The sequence below is a fragment of the Zingiber officinale genome, chromosome 1A (genome assembly GCF_018446385.1).
Source record: "Zingiber officinale cultivar Zhangliang chromosome 1A, Zo_v1.1, whole genome shotgun sequence".
In the NCBI taxonomy this organism is placed as follows: domain Eukaryota; kingdom Viridiplantae; phylum Streptophyta; class Magnoliopsida; order Zingiberales; family Zingiberaceae; genus Zingiber; species Zingiber officinale.
In genome coordinates this window covers 159,615,026-159,625,759 of record NC_055987.1, presented here as the reverse complement: position 1 = coordinate 159,625,759, position 10,734 = coordinate 159,615,026, and the positions used below count along the sequence as shown (strand labels likewise).

The 10,734-nt window shown below is 40.4% G+C and overlaps 1 non-coding gene across 1 annotated transcript; it reads left to right on the top strand.

The window, feature by feature from the left end:
- The first annotated feature begins 6,208 nt into the window (after window positions 1-6,208).
- On the top strand, window positions 6,209-6,314 carry LOC122039133. The gene has a single exon (XR_006128027.1). It is a non-coding gene; the product is annotated as a small nucleolar RNA R71 (small nucleolar RNA).
- The last annotated feature ends 4,420 nt before the right edge of the window (window positions 6,315-10,734 follow it).

Here is a 10,734-nt window from a genome sequence, read left to right as displayed (position 1 = left end):
TCCTCTTGGTTAAGAAAAGGAGCAAGCAAAAGATGAATTGCCTACTTCCCTACCTCTCTCTATTTTTGTGGGAATTAAAGGAATGAGGGAAAAGAGGAGTTGAGGGAATGAATGAAGACATGTTTCATTGGCAAAAGGAATAAATAGATTGGGAGAAGAAAAACAAGAGATTAAGTCCTTTTCTTTCTTCCTCCTTCCTCCTTCTTCATTCTTCACCGAACCAAGAACCCCTTCCCTCTCCTCATTCCAATAGCTAAGTTAAGTTCTTCTCCAAGAAAACTAATTTCCGAGAAGAAGCTTTCAAGTTCTATCCCTTCCAATCAAAAAGAAGCAAAAGGAGGTACAAGAAGAAGAAGCTTTCTCCTTCCTTGGCACTTAGGATACTTTTCTCCTTAAGAAAAATCACAAGTGAAAGGATGTAAGTTTCCCTCACTTGTGGTACAATAGCTTTTGTGTGTTCTATGAGATTTGGTTACATAAAAATCTAAGAAAAACCTCATGAAGAATTTCGGCCAAGATAAGACCAAAAAGAGGGACCTAGGAAATGTAAATATCTAAATTTTGACATGCTCAATATGTTCCTTGTGACATGCATTTTATGGTAGGGATTTATCTCATGTTCACATGTTAGAATGTTGATTAGAACTTAGAACCTAACCCAACTATGCTCATGTTGTTCCTTGAAAAAATTGCTATGAAAGTTGTTTAAGGTTCTCATGCTTTTATGACACTTGAACCCTAGCTTTAAGCCCTACAAGTTTCGGCCACATTATGTTTAAGGGCCTAGGAAACTTAGAACCTAACCCAACTATGCTCATGTTGTTCCTTGAAATAATTACTATAAAAGTTACTTAAGGTTCTCATGCTTTTATGACACTTGAACCCTAGCTTTAAGCCCTACAAGTTTCGGCCACATTATGTTTAAGGGCCTAGGAAACTTAGAACCTAACCCAACTATGCTCATGTTGCTCCTTGAAATAATTTCTATGAAAGTTGTTTAAGGTTCTCATGTTTTTATGACACTTGAAACCTAGTTCCAAGCCCTATAGGTTTCGGCCACAACAAGTCTAAAGGCTTAGAAAACTTGGAACCTAACCTAATTATGCTCATGATGTTCCTTGTAATATTTACTACGGAATTTGTTTAGGGTTCACAAGCTTGAATGATAATTTTTAACCCAATGTATGCTTGATAAGGTTCGGTCATGATAAGTTGTAAGCTTAAGAAACCTAGAACTCTACCTAAACTTGCTCATGGTGTTTTCTTATGGTATATGAAATGATACTTGTTTAGGGTTTACATGTTGGTATGGGGTTTTTACCTAAAACCCACCTATATGTTTCGGCCACTATAAGACATTAGGGTTAGGAATCTAAATATGTTTCCCATGTATCTTATATGCCATGTTTTATGAGCTTGCTATGCTTCTATGTTTAATTATGCACACTTATGATCTATACATGATGGTAACCCTTATGCTATGCTGTGTGTTATTTATGATGAGCTGTGTGCCCAATTTATGCATGATATTTATGATGAGCTGTGTGCCCAAGTTTGCATGCTATTTATGATGAGCTGTGTGCCCAAACTATGCATGTATTTATGATGTGCTGTGTGCCCAAATTTTACATACCATTATGATGAGCTGTGTGCCCAAATTCTATATGGTATGATATGATAAGAAATACGATGTGCATGAAATGATAAGAACCATGATATGTATGACATGCTACTTTACTTTATATGACTTGTACCAAGGGTGGGCTCCATAAGCACCCCGGGGTCGATGGACTAAGAAACGAGCCTCGTTAGGGATGAGCTCCTAAGTGCCCCTAGGTCGATGGACTAAGAAACGGACCTAGTATGTATGCCTTGTAGGGTTCAAGACTTGCTACCTTGGACCTACATAGGACGCGCGCATTTATGTATGTGGTACAAGCCGGGGCCCTAACCATGTTATGATTATGTTTAAGTATGTAAGTAATAAGTTTTCAAAGGACATGTTGCACATATTATTGCATGAATCATGTTTTTGAAAGTCATCTCGCATGACACTTTATGATTATGTTACGATATACCATGATGCTTATGATTATGTTATGTTATGTTAGGATGAACTTTATGATTATGTTATGATATGTTATGATCATGATTATATGCTAGAATGCACTTTATGACTTTATTAGGATATGCCATGATACCTTACGATTATGATGCTTCTATACATGATATGATGAGTTGTCTTTATGCTTTATGCCTTGAAGTTTTATTTATGCTATACGGTTTTTGTGAGTAGGAAAGGATCTTACTGAGCCTTGAGTGCTCACAGCTTACTTTCCTTGTACCACAGATAAGAGCAAAGAATGGATGTACTAAGGGAGCAGCAGGAGGGGGCAAGAAGGACGTGTGTAGTAGTGACTTGGCTAAAGAGAAAGACCTGCTTCTAGTTAATAAGAATTATGTTCATGTTGTTCTTTTATGACTCTATGACACTTCATCATGCTCTTTAGTATTATGGTTTAAATTTTATGTTAAGCATGTTATGTGACTCATATGATAGGTAGTTAGTGATGATGATTTGAAAAGTAAAAGAAAAGTTTAAAGAAAAAAAAAATATACTATAGATAAGACTTCCGCTGTTTTAAGAAGAAAAGATAAGTAACCCCCGTCAACTTAAGCTGGAAGGGGTGGGGCGTTACACGTGTGTGGTACACAACCGTGGCTTGCTTCTGCCAATGCTCCCCTTGCACGGCCGTGTAGATCTACACGGCCTGCACTGGCTCCGCCTCTGGAAACTTGGCACGACCGTGTGGTGTACTCGGCCAGGGCTCTCTTGCTCATTGGAAATCTTGCACGGTCGTGTGATGTACACGGCCAGGGCATTCCCGGTCTCTGGAAATCTCACATGGTCATGTGGTGTACACGACCAGAGCTCCATCTGGCTTCAAATCTTTACACGGTCGTGTGAGGTTTACACGGTCGTGGAAACTTCCATCTCTGCTGCATCCACATGGCCAAGGAACTCCACACGGCCTGGGCAACCCCTCATGGCAGGGTCGTGTGAGGTATAAGAATGGTGCCTTCCTCCTTTGCTTCGCTTGCGGATTTGGCTTTAAACACGAAACCTTCACCAATTTCGACTCCTGTGTACAGAAAATGCACAAAAGTAGATCTCCGAACAAAAAGAGTAAATATGCTAAAAGGAAAGCTGGAAGTATAAAAATACGTAGACAAAGCATGTGCAAAATATGTGAATGTGCATCAAAACATGCTAAACAAGTATATACAATCTACGCACATCACACCCCCAGACTTAAACTTTTGCTTGTCCTCAAGCAAAATGCTGCAATCTAAATTCATATGCTCTACAATGATCTCATATCCCTAATGCATTCTCCTAACTCTATCAAAAGGTTTCATTAGTAAGCATGATCATGAAAACAAGTTAAGTTTGGCTCAAGCATAAATACCCTATGCACAGTGTAAATAAATCAACTCAAAACTCTTCAAGTTTCAATCTATGTCCTAGTCAAGTCGTCATCAAGTTTGAATTCCTAATGTTTCCAGTGATAGACAAGTAACCAGTGATAGACACTTACTTGCCACACATTTGGTTCATATTTCTCAATCAACTCAAGGTCTCAAAGGCATGCTCAATCTCAAGAGAAGCTAAGCAGTCATTTCCCCAGTAACCTAACTCAGTCTCAAAGGGGTGACTAGCTAGATTCCACTCACGACAACTGCTTTTAATATCCATTATTCACTTTTTTTCTTTGCCTTTTTTTTCATAAGTATTTGCATTGTGCAAATCTTATTCACAAGTGTACTTTTTACACAAATGTTGGGATATTTTGATTTTTCCAAATAAGCTTACATGAGTTGAGCCTCATCCAGTAACCAAAATGAAGTTTGATAAATCACCATGGAAACCAAGTACTAAACAAACAAGATGAATCATGACTATTTAAATGATATCAACCATTCAAGCATCAAGTATAGGTGTAGTGAAGATAAGATCCTTAAGGTCAAGCCAAGACTAAAACTCATCTCCATAAGATACTTAGCTTATGTCATGCTACCCAAGATAGAGAAAAGAGGTACATTAAGCATACTACTAGCATCACTTAAAACATCATAAATCTAGATAATGAACGTGCTAACAATTTGTTTTAAGACAAGAAAACATAAAAATGGAGTTTGATGTTCTCAAGATGTATGCCACAAAATATCAAAACAAAATGCAAGACATAAGTAAAAAACAAAAACAAACAAAGCAAATCAAATGCATCCCCCCAGACTTAAACTTTTTCATTGTCCCAATGAAAACTAAAAACAATGTGGAGAAGATTTTAAGAGAAGTTACCAAGTGATGAGCTCCAAATGGTTGACATTCATGTTTTTAAAGATACTCCTCCATCCAATGCTCATATTCCTCCACAACTTTGAATTCTACAAAAAGAAAAAGATAGACAAGAATAATTAAGTAGAGGGTATGATTTATTATCAATGAAGTAAAAAGAAACTAGAAAGAACTAAAGACATAAAAGAAAACAAGGGAAATGAACTTGGGTTACCTCCCAAGAAGCGCTTGTTTAAGGTCATTAGCTTGACTACCTCCTTAGATTCATCTAAATCTCTCTCTTGGAGGGGTAAGATATTTTAGAACCCTCCTACCAAGGGTTCTTATTATGGAGAGAGCTTTCATCAATGGAGCTACAAAGTAAAGTATAACTCTCTCCATCTTCATCTTCTTAAAAATTTTTTCAGGTAGTCGAAGACGGTTCAGATTGAGCTTCCAATCATTATCCCAAGTGAAATCTGCACATGCAAAGAAAGTACAAATCTCCCACAAACATATTAGATAAGATAGAGCCATAACCATATTAAAATAAGCAGAATAAGAAATAAAAACTGAATCACATCCAACAAAGTCAATGATAGGTACCTCTATAAAATTTTTCAAAAGATCATAAGAAATACTAATCTTACTTTGCTGAGAAATACCTGAAATTTCTAAACATGTAGATATGACTTCCTTTGAATCAAATGATGGTTCTGGCTTTGGGTCAGGTGTTGATGATATCAATGATGGTGATTCTTGAGACTCAACCATATCTACATGAGTCCCTACACATTGTTCCACAACATGCTCAAATCTTGCAACCTCTAAGGGTTGTGTGGACAAAGGTGATGATTCTTGAGATGCTTCTTTCACAACACAGCTCCCTACACATTCTTCCATATCATCATCATCAACACATACATCAAAAAATAAACCAACATCATATCCTCAATAGGAGAATCAATAACAAGAGGATCAATAACTTCACTTGCAGTTTTAAGTTGATCTACCACATCACATTTATCATCTAAAAGTTCAACGTCACTATAACACCCTATAAAATTTGGAGGTAGATCTAAAAACTTATTTACCATTGCATTATCTTCACAATCCTCATCTGAAGAGTCGTCATCTTTATACAAATTCAAAAATCTGCATTCAACCTTACCAGTGTCACAGAATTTTTTAAAGTCATAGTTCTCATTGACCCCCACTAACCTTTGTGGAAAATGAACCCTTAGTGAAGGTCTTGGGAAAGGTACTTCTAATTTTTCATATTCCCTTTTAGCTTGTGGAGGAGATTCAACTTGCTTATCTAGTGTTGGTATGATCAATCGTTGAGGGCAAGGTACTTGTGGCATTTGGGAACCTCCTGGAATAATAGAACTGAGTTCATGTGGTCTTCTATTGTTCTTCTCCTCAATTCTAAACATGTCCTTCTTCAGAAGTTCTTCATGATTTTTTTCAATTCTCAACCCAACATCATCACACTTTTCACTAGATCTTGTCTGCGAAGGAGGGGGATCTTCTTTAAACCAATTTGAAATAATACTTTCAATCTTTGCCCCTAAATGTTTGAACTCCCAGTTCTGTGACTTGTGAGTTTCAAAACTCATAGATGGTTGAGTTACAATTTGTTTGACAGGCTCTATAGCATTTATGGCTTGCACTCCTTGAATGTTTGAGGGAGATTTCATCCAACTTATATTCGACCATTCTTGGAGGTTCAATGTCACTTGATCAATTAACATATATGCTTCATCTACACTTTTGTCCATAAAAGAACCTCCAGCTGATGAATCCAATAAACTCTTGTCTGAGAAAGAAATTTCCCTATAGAATATGTGCAAAATCAACCATTTTTTAAAACCATGATGAGGGCACTGTCTTAGAAGACTCTTGAATCTATCCCATGCTTCAAATAATGATTCTCCATATGCCTGAGCAAAATTTGTTATGCAATTCCTCATATACAATGTTTTGCTTGGAGGGAAAAATGATTCAGAAATTGCTTCTCCAATTACTCCCAACTTGTGATACTTTGAGGATGGAGAGAATATAACCAAGTCCTTGCTTTATCCTTGATACTGAAAGGAAATGTCATCAATCGAACTGCATCCGCTGAGACACTCTCACTGTTCACCATATTACAAATTTCTAAAAATGTTTCAAGATATAGATAAGTACTTTCCGATACTTCGCCTCCAAATTTGTGACCTTGTATCATAAAAATTAACTCTGGGTCTAGTTGGAAACTTTCTGCTTCAATTTGAGGTTGCACAATGGGAGATAAAAATCTTGCAGAAAAGGGTGTAGATAAATTTCTCATTGGTCTGCTTGACATGTTAGTGCTCATGGATACTCAAGAAAAAAATTATAAAATGAAGAATCAAAGACAAGAAATAAAATGCAATATGAAAAGTAAGAAAGAAAATGTAGAATTTAAATTGAAAGAAAGAAAGTGGATAATGAAAACAAGAAAGAAAAGATAAAAGAAAAAAGAAAAATGTCTAGAATAATTCATATGCTAAAGATTGCAAAATATGTTTACAAAAGAAAAGAAGAAAGAAACTAGATCAAAAGAGAAAATAGAGAAAAGTTAGATTAGAGTGCTAGAAATCAAGAATGCAAAATTAGAATTAGAATTAGAATTGCAACAAAAAGAATTGTCAAGAATTAGAAAGATATGCAAATGATGAAAACAGAATTCTAAAGATTAGTTTCAATTATGCTAATGAAAAGAAAAGAAAAGTTATGTTTACTCTAACTCAATTGATAATCCCTAATGTTATAGCGCAGTCACCTGCAACGGCACCAAAAACTTGTCGACCTCCACAAGTGTACGGATATGTCTCAATTAATAATAAAAAATATCAAATCCATAGGGACTAGAATAAGCACTAAAGATGTCTCAAAGCGAGTTAGTTAAACAACCAATCAATTGATTTACAAAGTCTAAGTGTAACTATGAAAGGTAAACAAAGAAATAAAAGAATAAGAAACAAGAATAAGGGCAATGATAAAGGTATGTTCTAGGAGTTTTGATTTCTTTGTAATGTTATTCAATGTAATGATCTACCAAATCTTATTTTTCAATTGTCCATCATTTGTAGAAAGTTGCTGGTTCCCTCTTGCAATAGACAACCGGCTTATGACTGAAATATATCTAATGCGATCAATTAGGAATGAACCCTATGTTGTCCTTACACGGGCTTGCCTGTCACGTGCGTCCCTCAAAAAATCAACATAGAAATCACTACTTCTCAACCTCATTAGATATAAAGATTAATGCATACAATCTATCCTACCCTCTTGAAATACCTAATTTCCCCTTCAATATTACCCCTCGAACGTCCTTACACGAGTATATTCCTGTCACGAACGTCCCTCAGAAAATCGAATGAGGAATTATCTCTACAAGATCCACAAGATATTTAAACATTCAATCAAGCATGGTAATTAAGCCCTAATCACAACAATCCACACAAGAAAGAATAGATACAAACAGAGTAAAATCATAGAAATAGAAATGTTGGCAAATCCACAAGAGTTGACATCAAATCTCCATTACAAATACTCCCTTCATCCTAGAACAAGAGATCTAGTCCATGGAACAAGGAAAGAATCCAAAAGAAGAAGAAAAGATAAACATCTTGATCCCCAAATCCAAGAAAGAAAGGGAAGAAAAGCTTATCTACGATGAAGAACCATCTTCGGATCCAATCCTTGCTCCTCGGAGTCGAAACGTTGAAGATCCGCCCTTAGAATCATCGGAAATCCCTCCAAGAAGGTGGAGGAACGCCCAAATCTTGAATTCCCCTCAAAAGGGAGAAGATCCCCCTTTAAATCTTGAATAAACCTTTATATAGAGGTGAGGTTCGGGTGCCACACGGCCCCGAGGTACGGCCATGTGAGGTTCACACGGCCAGACCCATTCCCTTCTCTGCCAACCTTACACGCCCGTGTGTGGTACACGACCGTGGCTTGCTTCTGCCAATGCTCCCCTTGCACGACTGTGTAGATCTACACGGCTTGCACTGGCTCCGCCTCTGGAAACTTGGCACGACCGTGTGGTGTACACGGCCAGGGCCCTCTTGCTCACTGGAAATCCTACACGGCTGTGTGATGTACACGGCCGGGGCATTCCTGGTCTCTGGAAATCTCACATGGTCGTGTGGTGTACACGGCCAGGGCTCCATCTGGCTTCAAATCTTTACACGACCGTGTGAGGTTTACACTGCCGTGGCAACTTCCATCTCTGCTGCATCCACACGACCAAGGAACTCCACACGGCCTGGGCAACCCCCCATGGCAGGGCCGTGTGAGGTACAAGAATGGTGCCTTCCTCTTTTGCTTCGCTTGCGGATTTGGCCTTAAACACGAAACCTTCACCAATTTCGACTCCTGTGTACAGAAAATGCACAAAAGCAGATCTCCGAACAAAAGAGTAAATATGCTAAAAGGAAAGCTGGAAGTATAAAAATACGTAAACAAAGCATGTGCAAAATATTTGAATGTGCGTCAAAACATGCTAAACAAGTGTATACAATCTAGGCATATCAACCGGCGACCGACGGAGGAGGTGTCGACGCCCGCCGGGGGCATCGGCGATGGCCTCCGCAACCACTGGAGGCGGCAGTGGCGGCATGAGGCAACTGGAGGAAGCGTCATGCTCACTGGAGGAGACAGCGTCGGTGGCGTCGGAGGTGAGAGGCAACCCGGCAATGTCGACAACCTGAGCGACGTCGACAAAGGGAGGTCGGTGGTGTGCGTGAGGGCAAAGGGGCATCGAGTCCGTCCAGTGGCGGCACCGCGAGGAGGCGATCTCAGCGCACAGGAGGCGAGAGGAGAAGAGGTGGTGGCCGACAACCGGCATCGGCACCGGCGAGGAACGTGGTAAGGAGGAAGAAAGGCCTCCTCGTTCCTGTCGACGGTGCGAGGAGGAGAAGAGGAGTGGCAGCTAGTGACTGGTGGCTGACACCGGCGAGGAGCCTCGCGTGCGGGGGCTGGCAGCGGAGCCCAATGAAGAAGAAGCCCTCCCTTTGTGCTTGGCGGTGGTGAAAAAACCAGAGCATGAAAAACCCTCCCCTTCTTGTTGAACAGTGCCCCCTTTTAAAATCTAAACCTAATTGATGTCAAATGTCCAAAATGCCCTCCTCGCTTATCTATTCACCGTATCATAAGCCTGCTCTTCAAGTCTAGTCGAAGGAGACGCGAGTCTGACTGACTAGACAGTCTATCACAAAGGCTGACTCACTCTTGATAATCAAATCGCTGAACCCATCGTATAACGCCACGCGAGCGGTCGTTATAGTAATGGTGTCACATGAGTAGTAATGACGCCGAGCAGACTACGAAAAATAATACCAAGTCAATAATCGGACAGATGCCGAGCGGGTGGTAAAACATTAAGCGAACGATGAGTAAAATGATAGTTGATCGAGCAACACGCGGGATGCCGAGCAGACCATGCAAATGAGCGGTTCTGAGCGCGTGATCGCTAAGATGCCGACCGGGCGGTCGGAAGGATGTCGATCGGGTGGATAGACGCCGGGCGAACGATGCCGAGCGCGCGACCATGAAGATGCCGATTGGGCGATCAAAAAGATGAAAATAGATCCTTGAAAAATATCGGTCGGATGATTGTAAAAATGTAATTGGGCAATCTCAAAATGTCAACATGGTGATCGTAAAGTGCCAACCTGACGACCACCAGGATGTCGAGTGAGACAAGCATGTGGCTAGGTGGACGATCGAGCAAAGGATCCGGCAGCCACCAAAGTGTTGGTCAAGCGACAAAAAATAGTGTCGAGCGGCTGCTAGGCAAGCTCTCGGCCGAACGCCAAGTGAGTACATAAGCGAATACCAAGCGAGCGATGAAGCAATGCTGGGCAGAAGTGGAGCTCGAAAACGGAGCAGAAGCATAGCCCGCAAAATCACATACGCACGGAAACGGAAGTTGTGAGCCGAGCGGGTGTATCGCCTGCGAACTGAACGAGAGTATAGCCCATGAATCGAAAGTGCACGCAAGCAAAAAGTCGCTAGTTGAGCGGGCGCATCGCATGTGATCTGAACGGAGGTGTAGCTCGGGAATCGAAGACGCACAGAAGTAGAAGTCGTTAGCTGAACGGGGGAGATAAGCTGCTCTGATATGCTCTGTGACCCAGGAAGACCTCTCGACCCCGAACGGGGGAGATATGAGATCCGATGAGCTGGTCCGAGACCAGTGAAGATCACTCGACCTCGAACGGGGGAGATAGAATATCTGATATGCTGGTTCGCGACCAGTGAAGACTGCTAGACCCAGAACGGGGGAGATAGAAGATCCGATATGTAACGATCGCTCGGCTCCGAACGGGGGAGATAGGAGATCCAATGAGACTGGTCTGTGA